Source organism: Mus pahari, chromosome 7 (genome assembly GCF_900095145.1).
Source record: "Mus pahari chromosome 7, PAHARI_EIJ_v1.1, whole genome shotgun sequence".
Classification (NCBI taxonomy): Eukaryota; Metazoa; Chordata; class Mammalia; order Rodentia; family Muridae; genus Mus; species Mus pahari.
Window position 1 is genome coordinate 10100327 of NC_034596.1, and position 12493 is coordinate 10112819.

At 44.8% G+C, this 12493-nt stretch overlaps 1 protein-coding gene across 1 annotated transcript in view; it reads right to left on the reverse strand.

Annotated features, from left to right (window-relative positions):
- Vsnl1 (visinin like 1) overlaps positions 1–12493 on the reverse strand; it is a 110647-nt gene that overhangs the window by 7651 nt on the left and 90503 nt on the right. The gene's annotated exons all lie outside the window — the stretch shown is intronic.

Here is a 12493-nt window from a genome sequence, read left to right on the forward strand (position 1 = left end):
GGGTAGGGGAACAGAGGTGGGGGGAGGGGTATGGGAATCTTTCGGGATAGCATTTGAAATGTAAATAAAGAAAATAATAATAAAAAAAAAATGATGAAGGGAAGGGATGAAGGGAAGGGAGAGAGAAGGGGAGGCCTTTTCGCCCCTTTCTTTGGGCACAGGGATAGACCATTTCCTGTGGAGGCATGTGACTTCCAAATTGATGAGGTCCCAGTCATTCAACACCTTGCTTTTCTGTAGTTCCATTAGTCACCTCCAGGGCAGGACAGAGGCAAGTAGCAGGCCACATGGGGCTATGCAACATACATTTCTAGGTTCCTTTGGGGTCACCACACCACAGGATGCAGGGAGGACCAGCTTTCTGCCTCTGTCTCTGGTGCCATGACACATTGTGTCACGTCCCTGGGTGAGATTCCAATTGTTCTTTTTTTTTTTTTTTTTTTTTTTTTTTTTTTTTTTTTTTTTTTTTTTTTTTGTTTTTTTTGTTTTGTTTTTTTTTTTAAACAGGGACTTTTCCTTTGCAGAGCAGACATTTAAAAATCCATTAAAAATAGAACATGACCAGGCTTATTGTGAGAGACATAAAGAGCTTTCTCCACAGAGCCAGCAGGCAACAGGCTGCTTGGGTGACAGAATGGACACAAGGAGCAGAGGAGAGGATGTCTATGAGACCTTGAGAGCCACTTCACAGTAGTCCTGGTTCCCCCCAAGACAGGATCCCAGGTATGCCACAAACAGCAGGCAGTTCTGAGCACTGACAACCACATACGTGTATCTCAAGACCCCAAACAGAAACCAAACCAAACCACATTGTCCAAAGCATGCATGGAAGGTCTGTTTGCATTCTGGATGAATATTGTAAGTAGGAGTCATTGGCAGAGCACCAGGGTTGGTCTCTGCTATTCCTGCCCTAGGTTTTGCTTGATTGGAAGAACAGTGTAAGCAGCCACCAGTGTGCTCTCTTTAGCCCATGGCCTCATTGCCCTTATCTGCTAGGTTCCCCTATGCCCTACACACCCAGTTCTTCCCGTACCCAGAAGCACACTGGAAACTAGATGAATTTCCTCTTGGTCCATCAAGACGGCTCAGCAGGTAAAGGCACTTGCTGTTTGACACAAGTTTGATCCCAGGAGCTCAAGTAAAGTAGGGGGAGAGAACCGATTCCCGTAAGTTGTCCTCTGGCCTCCACCTACATGCTGTGGCACCCGTGTGCGCACACTCGTCTATACATCACACATCACACGTGGGCACATATAGATTAATAATAAAATAATTTCTTAAATTGGAAAAAGAAAATTTGCCATAGAAATCAAATATGCCTTTTCATATCAGGAACCTATGTGTATGGTCTACACAGAATTATAGGGGCAAGAGAGACCACTGCGGACTGCATCTAGTACAGTAGTTCTCAACTTCTGGGTTGCGACCCTTTTGGGGGGGGTTGTAGAACAACCTTTTCACAGGGGTTGCCTAAGAACAAAAGAAAACAGATGTAACAGTAGCAAAATTACAGTTTTAAACAAACAACAAAAATAATTTTATGGTTGGGGGTCACCATAACATGAGGGACTGTATTAAAGGGTGACAGCTGGGGGCTGAAGAGATGGCTCAGCTGTTAAGAGCACTGGATGCTCTTTCAGAGAATGAGGGTTCATTTCCCAGCACTCACACAGCAGCTCACAACTGTCTGTAACTCCTGTTCCAGGCACTCTGACATCCTCACACAGACATACATTCAGACAAACACCAACGCACATGAAATAAAATTAAAAACAAAACAAAAGCCTCACAGCATTAGGAAGGTTGAGGACCATTGGCTCTAGGAGCTGTCCCTTCTCTACACTGTTTCTATTTCTGGTGTTGTGTAGCCAAAATCACCCCAACATTTAGTAGCTTAAAAGAAGGGCAATTGTTTTGCTTTTTTTTTTTTCTTTTTCTTTTCTTTTTTTTTTTTTCTATGAATTCGAGCTTTATCATTAATGCACCAGCGATAGACATAAAACCCAACAGCCCCATGCCCAATAAGGAAGTTGAAAAAAACCAAAAGAGCATGTACTAGATATGCTAGGGAGTCCGAAATCCTGTGGCATGCCATCTCTGCTTTGGTACCCAGAAGAGAGTGTGAGACTATTCAAGGCTTCCAAAGCTTTGGAGAGTCCAGGTTCATTTTGAGAAGTCTCCTTGGGGTTCTGCCCCGTGGTTTCTCTTGGTGCCCAGTGGTAACTGTACATTCCCCAGTGCTTGAGGGCCTGGGGCATAGACCACCGTGTAAGCTTCATCTCAGGCTTTTTTTTTCTGGGAGAACCAAAGCCTAATGCATCCTTTGATCAGTATGAGTTTGTCAGCCAAGGCCTCTAGAGTCTTGTCTTTGGAGCAGGGGTCTTTCAGGAAGTGCTCTTTTAGCTCCAGGAACTGCTCATAGGTGAGCCCAAAGTTTCCATGGCCATCGGACACGAAGGGTGGAGTTGTCTCCATCTCAGTTACTTCTACCTTGGCTGTAGCTCACTTGAGTCCCATTCTTCAGTTTTCTGTTTTGCTTTTCATTATCTCAGAATACATAAACTTCAAAGCTACTTATGGTTTTCACAGATGTCTCCCCCTTCTCTCAACCCTGCTCACATGGTACTCATTATATAGACCAGGCTGGCCTTGAACCCTCCTGTTCCTGCCTCTCAAGATCTGGGTTTACAGATATGTGCCACTATATCTGGCCATCAACCTTACCTTTATGTAGTCCTGAGAGCCGGCATTGCCCTTTGTTTCCTTGCTCCCTAACCACATCCGGTTTCTCCCAACCTCCCACTATTAGTACTTAATCAAAATTACAAGGTTTCTTTTTTGAGTCCCATCCTGGATGTTGGAGATGCAGAGACCAACAGCTTGAAGTCCGTGTGCGCCTGGGCCACATAGCCATTGCGGAAATCATCTGGAGTCTGCCATGATCTTTTTTAAGTGCTAAGAGCTGGAACACTGGGTGAACAGAGCTCGGGAGACCTTAGGAAAGGGCTCTTCAGGGAAGTGGCTTCCTTGTGACCCGCTCAGTAGGATTCTCATTCACCTCCCTCCTAGCTACTGAGGGACTTGGACATGAGGTCTGAATGCCAAGTTCTGCGTGCGGGAAGGAGGAAATTCGTACCTGACACATTCTAGCGTGTACGTTTGCTCTTTGTGGGTCACGGGCACCAGTGGAGGTTGCCCTTCTACAGGCAGGAGTTACTGGTGGGCTGCTCTGCTTGTAGGTAGGGCTGGCGCCTGAGATCTGGCCCCAGAATGGAGCAGAATCCACCCTTCGGAGTCTCCAGTTCCCTGTCCCAGGGTAGTTTATCCAGCAGTCTTTATGCCACCAGAGAGTGCCGGGCACTTTTCTTTTCCCTGCTCCTTTCTGGCAGGGTGATATTTCCACTTTCTTATGTCTCTTAGCATACCTTTAAGTTAAGAGATAGCTGACAGCTTTATCTAAAAATAGCCAGGCACTGTAGGTCAGTATATTAAAAATTAATTTAGAACTGGGAAATTCTTGAGAGAAAAAAATCGATCCCAGATTTTGGACTATGAAAGTTACTTGTGCCTGGGTAAGGTCTATTTGCCGACTCTGCTGGCTCGTGCATTTTGCTGGGGAAGAAGTGATGGCTTGAGAGCTGTGGCGTGTCTGGAGTGGCCGTTTCCTCTGAAAACTCCTGTCTGTCGTGTTCTGAGCCTTTCTTATCAGAGAATACCTCTCCTTTGGATGGCTTGGTCTAATCCCAGATGGGTCATTATGGAAAACTGGAGTCACAGTCTATTCAGTCTCTTCAAGAAGAAAGCAAGGGTTTGAACTCAAACCTATTTCTCTCAGTGAAGAATAGAGCCTGAGCATACAGTTTTTTCCTCCTAATATTATTCTTAACGTCTCCCCACTTCCATATATATTGTTTTAACTTCTATATTAAATATTGATATGGAAGTAATTTTCATCGACTGAATTTATTTATTTTTGTTACTATTTTAAAATAGGGTTCTCCTGTAGCTTAGGCTGCCCTTGAACGATTAATCTGTCTGCCTGCTTCCATGTCCTAAGTGCTAGGATTGCAGGCATGCACCGCACACTGGCTTTTGAAATGAACATTGAGATTATACCTTTATGTCTATATAGGATACTTTGTTACCTCATTTAATCCTTATAATAAAGCCTGGTGTTATCAATTTTATTTTAGACCCAGGCAGAGGCGGTACACTCAGGAGGCAGAGACAGGCAGGGTTCCAGGACAGCCAAGGCTATGCAGAGAAATCTTGTGTTAACTCCTCTTCCCTCAGTTTTACTTATTCATGGTTTTCATTTTACAGATAAGTAGTCAAAGCTTGAAAGATCAGGGAGTTTGTACAAGATCTCGGCGGTAGGAAGCAGGATTTGAACTGAGATCCGCCCAGCCACTTCTGACACACTTGTGATTCTTGTAATCAGGAGTTGTTTGCGGAAATATGCAGAAATTTGTGTTTGTTGAAATGTTAGATAATTCCAAGCTTCCATCATCCCTCAAAGCCTGAAATTCTCTCTTGCGTTTGTCGCCACCTGCTGGCAACATGTATGTGCTTCAGAGAAATGGCTAAAATGCAATCCAGGATTATTTTTGAGACTGGTTCTTTCTTTCATTTTAAAAACGTTTCATGAGCAGCTACTATGTGCCGACCTTGTATTACCTGTTAGTAACACAAATGGAAACAAAGCAAGCATTAGTGGCTGTGGACGCCGGCCTCGCCAGCAAGGAAGACGCCACAACAGGATTCTTCTGCACACGTTTATTGGGAGAGCTTGATTGCTGTGGTGAAAGACCCCGANCCCGAAAACTGGTGCTGCTTATATATGCTTAGGATAGGCGTGGAGCTTCCTGATTGGATATGCCATCAGAACCTCATTAACATGCTCCGGGGCGAGCAGTGACTCAGCGGATACCCGAATGCTCATGCGCACATTGCTTGTTTATCAAGAAAGCATGCAGGAAGTAGGCGCCATCTTGTAATGGCAAATTACCTGGCTTCCCACAAGTGGCAGCGGAGAAGTTTATGGCAGTTTGAATGAGAATGGCCCCAATAAGTTAATATATTCAGGATGCTTGGTTCCTAGTTGGTAGAACTGGTTTTGGGAAGGATTAGGCCTCGTTGGTAGATGTATGTCACTTGAGATTTCAAAAGCCCATGCCATTCTCAGTTGTTATCTGCTTGGTGCTTGTGAGTCTAGATGTGAGTTCTCAGCTACTGGTCTAGCACCAGGCCTATCTGCAGAGTGCTGTGCCCCACCCCCCCTACTGCCACAATAGCCATGGGCTCACCCTCTGAAACTGTAAGCCCCAATAAACTCTTTCTTCTATAAGCTGCCTTGGTCATGGTGTCTCATCACAGCAATAGAAAAGTAACTAAGATATCAATTACACTACTTCATAAAAAAAGTACTGGATACAAATTGTATCTAAATTCACAGATGAGGGCAGCAAACACAAAATTATGAGTTTTAAACTTTAGGAAAATAAGCAGTCACTTCCTCTCACCTTAGCACCAGGCTTAACTATCCTTTGATCTTCTGCACTGTCTTGAGTTTCAGGATCACATAAATATCCATTGTCCCTCCCTGAACTCAGCCCTACTCCAGGGAGACTAACACTCAGGAGAAGAGAGACGACCCTATGAAATGCCTGTGGTGTTTGCTTCTCTCTCTGATAGAAACAGGAGTTAGAGAACCAATTAGCTCTACAGCAGCAGCTTTTCCTGGGACAGGGGGTTGTCCCTGCCTTTCTTTCTTTCTTTCTTCTTCTTTTTTTTTTTTCTGAGACAGGGTTTCTCTGTGTAGCCCTGGCTGTCCTGGAACTCACTTTGTAGACCAGGCTGGCCCCGAACTCAGAAATCCGCCTGCATTTCTTTATGGGGTCTTCCCAGCATTGAAGACTGAAAGGTTCATTACCTCTAAGAGGTACCAAGGCCCCCAGTCTTTTTGTGATTAACATCAGTAAGTCATGTCACCAGCCTGTCTTTCTTCAGACCACCAGAGTGGGCACAGAAATGGTCTCAGAGCATTAAACCTTCCATACTCAGCTCTCCTCTGCATCTACTTACTGACGGATTATGTCTCATCTTTCAGGAAGTTGTGTGAAATTTAGAGAGCATGGTGGCATGTGTGTGTGTGTGTGTGTGTGTGTGTGTGGTCATCTCCCCATATGGCAAGATGCCCACGTGTTCTTCCTTCTTCTCTGTAATGAGACATCACAGTCCCCCTTGAATCCCTCAGCTGACCTACAATGGGGAAGCCCTGTACAAACCAGACCGTGGCCTGGGCCTGGCCCAACCTACTGTGATGGCTGATACCTTGTGCCAGGAACGTGTGACACCAAGGGTACTGCAGGGCTCTGCCAGCTCCCCAGCTCCTAGCTGAAGATTATATGTTCAGCCCTCAGATCACAGAACGGGATTCTGGTAAGTTAGTCACCTGGAGCAATGGTCAAGATGGAACCAAAGAGAAGAGGTCTCTGGGTGACCGTGCTGCACAGGGCCATGGAAGAGACCGACACTCTACCCAACCACAGGGCTCAGTTGTTACGAAGATGATCTCCCACTGTCCATTCTGGTCTGTGGACTCAGATTCTTAGTTAGGACATGATGAGCAGTGCCCGCCACTGAGCTACCTCTCAGCCTCTTGTTGAACATCCACACAGCTATGAACACAGGCACAGCAATGGCTTGTACTGAGGAGTTTTAGGTCAACTTTTGGCACAGGCTAATCGAGAACCTCAATTAATAAAATGCCTCCATAAATTTGGGAGCTCACTCTGTAGTCCAGGCTGGCCTCTAACTCATAGAAATTGGCTTGCCTCTGCTTCTCAAGTACTGGGATTAAAGGTGTGCCCTGGGGCATTTTCTTAATTAATGCTTGAGGGAGGAGAGCCCAGATCACTGTGTTCAATACCTGGGCTGCTGGTCCTGGGTTCTATAAGAAAGCAGGCTGAGCAAGCTATGAGGAACAAGCCAGGAGGTATCATCTCTTCATGGCCTCTGCATCTGCTCCTGCCCCCAGGTTCCTGCCCCATTTGGAGTTCCAGTCCTGACATCCTTTGGTAATGTACTGAAGATGTGGAAGTGTAAGCCAAACAAACTCTTTCCTCCCCAAGCTGCTTTAGTCATCGTATTTCATCACAGCACCAGTTACCTTAATTAGGAGGAATAGGTACCAGGATAGTGCAGCGTGGCTGTCACAGACCTTTCCATGTTGCTTTGGGTAAGATTATGGAAGGACTTTAGGATTTTGAGCTAGAAAAGCCATGTACTATTGAAATCTCAGTGGACTGTTTTGTAGGAACTTGGAAGATAAGAATGTTGAGGGCAAGGCAGATGATGGAGGCCTGGCCTGTTAAGTTTGATAGGGAAGTTTAAAGACTATGGAGCCATTTGTTATTTTGAATTGAGATTCTGTGTTTCTGTTTATCTGGGGCTGAAGAATTGGCTGTGATTAACAAGATACCAGAACTACTGACTATGAAACCATTGCTTTGCTGGGATGCTCAATGCTGGTCCTCTGGAGCTGAGAAATTAGTGCTGACTAAAAAGCAAGTAGCATCACTGAAGAGAAATCTGGGAAGTGTCCCCTGAGGGCCAGCACACAGAAGCTGACTTCCAGCCATGGCCAAGTGCTGGCAGTTGATCTTGGTAGTGTAAAGAACCACTCAGGTGGTGCTGACTTTGAAGCCAGGAAGGGATCATGGAGGACATGTGGCTTGGCACTGTGTGGCAGGATGAGAGTCCCTGGAGAGAGCCCAGGAGAGGCTGCTGGTGAAAGTTCAGCCCAGTTTCAGCAGATGACCCCAGCATTTTGAAGATGCCAGTACCATGGGACAGCCACCAAGAACAACAGTAGCTGTGGTGTGGAGTCAGGGAAGTGACATAAGCCCTTTGGAGGGGCCCAGATGATCATGAGTAGAACCCAGAGAGTAGGACATTTAATTATTTACACTCCTGGAGTATGGGTTTGCTTTGCTCTTCCCTCTAAAAGTAAGAAAATATTTAACTTATTTTTGATTTTTACATGAGCCTCCGCAGTTGAGAGATTTTGAACTTTTTCAAAAGAGATTTTTTTTCATCACTTCCTCTCAGAGGCGGGTCCGGCAGGTTAGGTAGGTGCTTTCTGTGTGTCTGTTGTAAGGATGCAATGTGTTGTAGAAGAAAGGATGTAGGTTTGAAGTGACACGGTATCAAGGTGTGGCTTACCTCTAAGATTTCTGTTACCCTGGATGTAAAGGGAGGGATACATCCAAGGAGCTTCAAGGTTCCTTTCAGTTTTATTTTTTAAATGTATTTTCTGATTCCGAGTAAAATATAAAATAAATAGGTAGAGAGACAGACAGACAGACCGATAGACAGACAGACAGTGGGTGTAGTAGTGTGTGCCTGCAATTCCAGAACTCAAGAAACCAAGAGGCAGGGTGATTGAAAGTTTGAAAGCACACATTCCCTGGATGGCTGTCTCTACCTTTGCATCTCTACCACTCTCTGTTGCTATGGTATCTTGCTGTCACCGTCCCTTTTGGAAGTGTTTGAGATCCTGAAGCGTACTGTTGGCTATATAGACCAAATCAATTCTCTTTCCTCCCATTCAATACACAATTTCCAGTGTAAATTGGGTCATCGGCATCTTGATTAGGGAAAGGGGACTCCTCCAGTCCTTTCCTTGATGATAATCATGAGTCACCAACTTTTTCTTATTTGTTACAAAAATAGGAGGTCAATAATAAATCACAGAGCCAATGTGGTGTGTTCGAAGGAAGGTTATTCTGATGCTCTAAAAGCGAATTGATTCTGAAATTAGGCAGGAGGTGAGCATCCTTAAGGTGCTGGCAGAAGCACGCTGTCACAGGGAGAGATGGAAGGCAGCTACTCACCTGGCTTGATCTTTCATTGTTCGTCTCAAGCGGACGACATGACAGACTACCTGATTATTTGTTTTCTCTCTGACTTCTCCAGAACAAAGCACTCTACTTACGATCAATTCATTTCATCCCACACTCAACGAATCTCACTGTATCTCAGGGACACTGATGAGAGTGCCATCCTGGCTTCCTCTCAGACTCCTACACATTAGGTCACCAATGTAATCCCAGGGGACTGATGACATCAGTGACAACCCATGGTAAGGACGTTCCAGTTGTGGAAGAGGAATGATTGTGACAAATGAACGTATTCAGTACCAATGCAAGAATATACATCTTAAATATTTTTTGATATCTGTTGTCTGAAGGAAGGAACTGACCTACCAACTCTACCATGCTCTTCTAAACCCCACCAACCAATACTGCCCTGTTTTCAACTTTCAGATTACAATCCACCTAGTGTCATCTCTGCTAACGCAGGTGTAAAATGAAGTTTGATAACAGAAGGAAAGACAAAGAAGCCCTGACATGTAAAGAAGAGAGGGTGGGGGGCTGGGAAGACAGCTCAGTTGGTAAAGTGATTGCTATGTCAGCATGAAGACTTGAGTTTGAACCTCAGGACCTACGTATAAAAAAAGTAGGCTAGGTGTTATGTGTGAAGCAAAGCATGGTGAAAGTAAAGGCGAGTGGATCCCTGGGGCTCACTGCTGCGCTAGCTTAGACTAGTTGGTGAGTTTCAGGCCAAGTAAAAGAATTCTTCAGATCCCCAACAAAACAGATCAACCAAAAATTCAAAGTGGAAAGGTCCCAAGTAATGTTACTGGAGATTGATCTCTGGTCTCTTTCTACATGTGTATGTACAGGTGCTCTCCATATATGTGCATTTCCATGCATGAACACATGTATGCACATGCACACACATACAGACACACACACAGACATACACGCACAGACACACACAGACACACACAGACACACAGACACACACAGACACACACAGACACACACAGACACACACAGACACACAGACACACACACACACACACACACACACACACACACACACACACTGTAGGTAGAATGCTACGGTAGTAGGTACAAACTTTGGGGACCAGGGATTTGGGATTGGATGCCACTTGTGTATTTTACTAGATGTAGGACTTTGATCAAAAGGTTTGTAATGGCTTCCAAAGGCTTAGTTAGTTTATAAGAACAAGGGGTTGTGTTGAGAGTGAACTGGCTGCTGGCCTGATTGATTCAAGGATGCACACATTGAGTTAGAATGCCTGGGATTGGTACCTGGCTTTCCACTTGCAAAGAGCTGGTGGACTGACCAGACGATGGTGCACTGACTCCTGCCTGCATGCTGTTTGCTTGGTGGGAAGTCAGCAAATGAAAGATACTGTTGTTGTTCTTACTATTACTGTATGACTGAGCAAGGCTGTGCTCCATACATGTGCCAAGAAGATGAAGAACTTTGAAAAAAACCCACAGGTGGTGATGTTCATTTGCTCATTTGCCCTTCTTCTTTCTTGTTCTTTTTTCCTTCTCCCTTTTCTCTTCCTTCCTTCCTTCTTTCTTTCCTTCCTTCCTTCCTTCCTTCCTTCCTTCCTTCCTTCCTTCCTTCCTTCCTTCCTTCCTTCCTTCTTCTATCTTCTTCCTTCTTCTATCTTCTTCCTCCTTTTTAAAAACGGAGTCCCATGTGTCCCATACTGGCTTCCAACCTGACTTGTAGCTGAGGATGACCTTGTACTTCCAATCTTTTTACCTTTTGTTCCCCAGTACTGGGATTATAGGTGTGGGCTTCCAAGTCCCATTTATGTGGTGCTGGATATTGAACTGAGTTACATCCCAGTCCTGTTTCATTCTTTTAATGGAGAAAATATATGAGTGAATAACCAGCAATAATCATCCTGTGTATCTCCATTATGGGCTAGGATTGGCTAGGCCTAAATGTGTGCAGAAAAACATTAAAAATGTCCTGGTCTCACATGACTTGGAAGGCAAGTGTAGAGTCATAAACTTAGTAACACAAGGGAGAGCAGCGGTGAACTCAGCGGGCCAGTAATAGGGCTATGTGTAGTCCCTGGCAGTTTGTTTAGGGCATATGCTGGCCCATCTATGTTTACAGTCAAACCCCGGTAGACCCAGGTCATCCAGATAAACACCTGGTTAGCATCAGTGATCCAGCTGAGGCAAGGGATGTAGCCAACAGGAAAACCTCTGGGGAGACCAGGTTTTCTTTCTTTTTTTTTTTTTGGATAGCTTGAACAACATACTCCTTCCTGCCACCAGTTTCTAGGAGACCAGCAAGTGCAGATACTCTCAGAGGAATATCAGGAAATCCCCAGATTTCTTTTTTATATGGTGCTAGATTCAGAGGCTATGTTTAGGAGGAAGTCTTGTTTGAAATAACCAGATCTCGAGTAGGGTGAAGGGAATGTGGGGGATGGGACAAGGATTATTTTTGGGAGAAACCAACCCATGCATTTTTTAGAATTTATGCACTCAAATACAAGGAACTGGATCCCGCCATGTAGGGTGGCTGGACCAGGAGTTTGGAGACCTCACTATCTACTGAGACAAATCTATGAGAGATCTGTTTACCCTTTGGATATGTTCTAGAAAGGACCTCCCCTCTGCATCATTTTCCTTCTCAACTTAACTATTTGTTCTTTGCTGGATCTTTTCACAGGGAGTTCTGTTAGGAAGGGTCTATCAATGTTTAACTCAAAGGTACAGAGGCATCAAATGGGGATTAGCTGTTGGTGCATGGGGAGTCTCTGAGTGTATGCCAGGGGCATCATGGCAAGGCCCCTTTCACACTCAGGGACAAAGGGCAGGTGATCACTCTGGTGGGCAGGTGGATTCCTGGGCCAGATGTGGAATTTTCTCTGCTTTCATACATCCCGTGGGGATGTGAAGCAGGTCTAGTGGATGAGGTGTAGTCCTGGTCCCTGCTGGGTCACATATTGACTGATCAACACTTGGCAAAGGGCTAAGCTATCTGTGCTTGCTTACTCTTACACAGAAAAAAGGAATTTAGTCTCTGTCAGTTTTAGCACTTTCACCAACCCTTGGAATGCTAAATCGGTATGATTTTTGATATTGTCTTTGACAAGAAGCACTGGTTTAATTCTATTTTATAGCACTATGTGCCAGGCCTGTTTCCAACACTTATTTATGCATACAATCCTCTGTCAACCCCGTGATCTAGGTACCACTGCTATCCCATTACACAGGCAAGTAAGTAGAGGTACTAGGACAGTGGCTCTGAGTCTGTGGATCAGGACCCTTTTGGGTGTAGAATGACCCTTTCATAGGGGTCATCTAAGATCATCAGAAATATTAGATATTTACAGTAGGATTCAAACAGTAGCAAAATTAGTTATGAGGTAGCAATGAAATAACCTTATGTTTGGGGATCACCACAACATGAGGAACCGTATTAAAGGGTCACCGCACGAGGAAGGTTGAGAACCACTGTGTTAGGCTATTATGTACCTTGTCTATGGTCACATACCTAGTTAGTGGCTGGATCTTGAACTCAGGCAATTTGGACCTAGAGCTAGGCATTCTATACCTCTCATCAAACTAAAATGGAAACA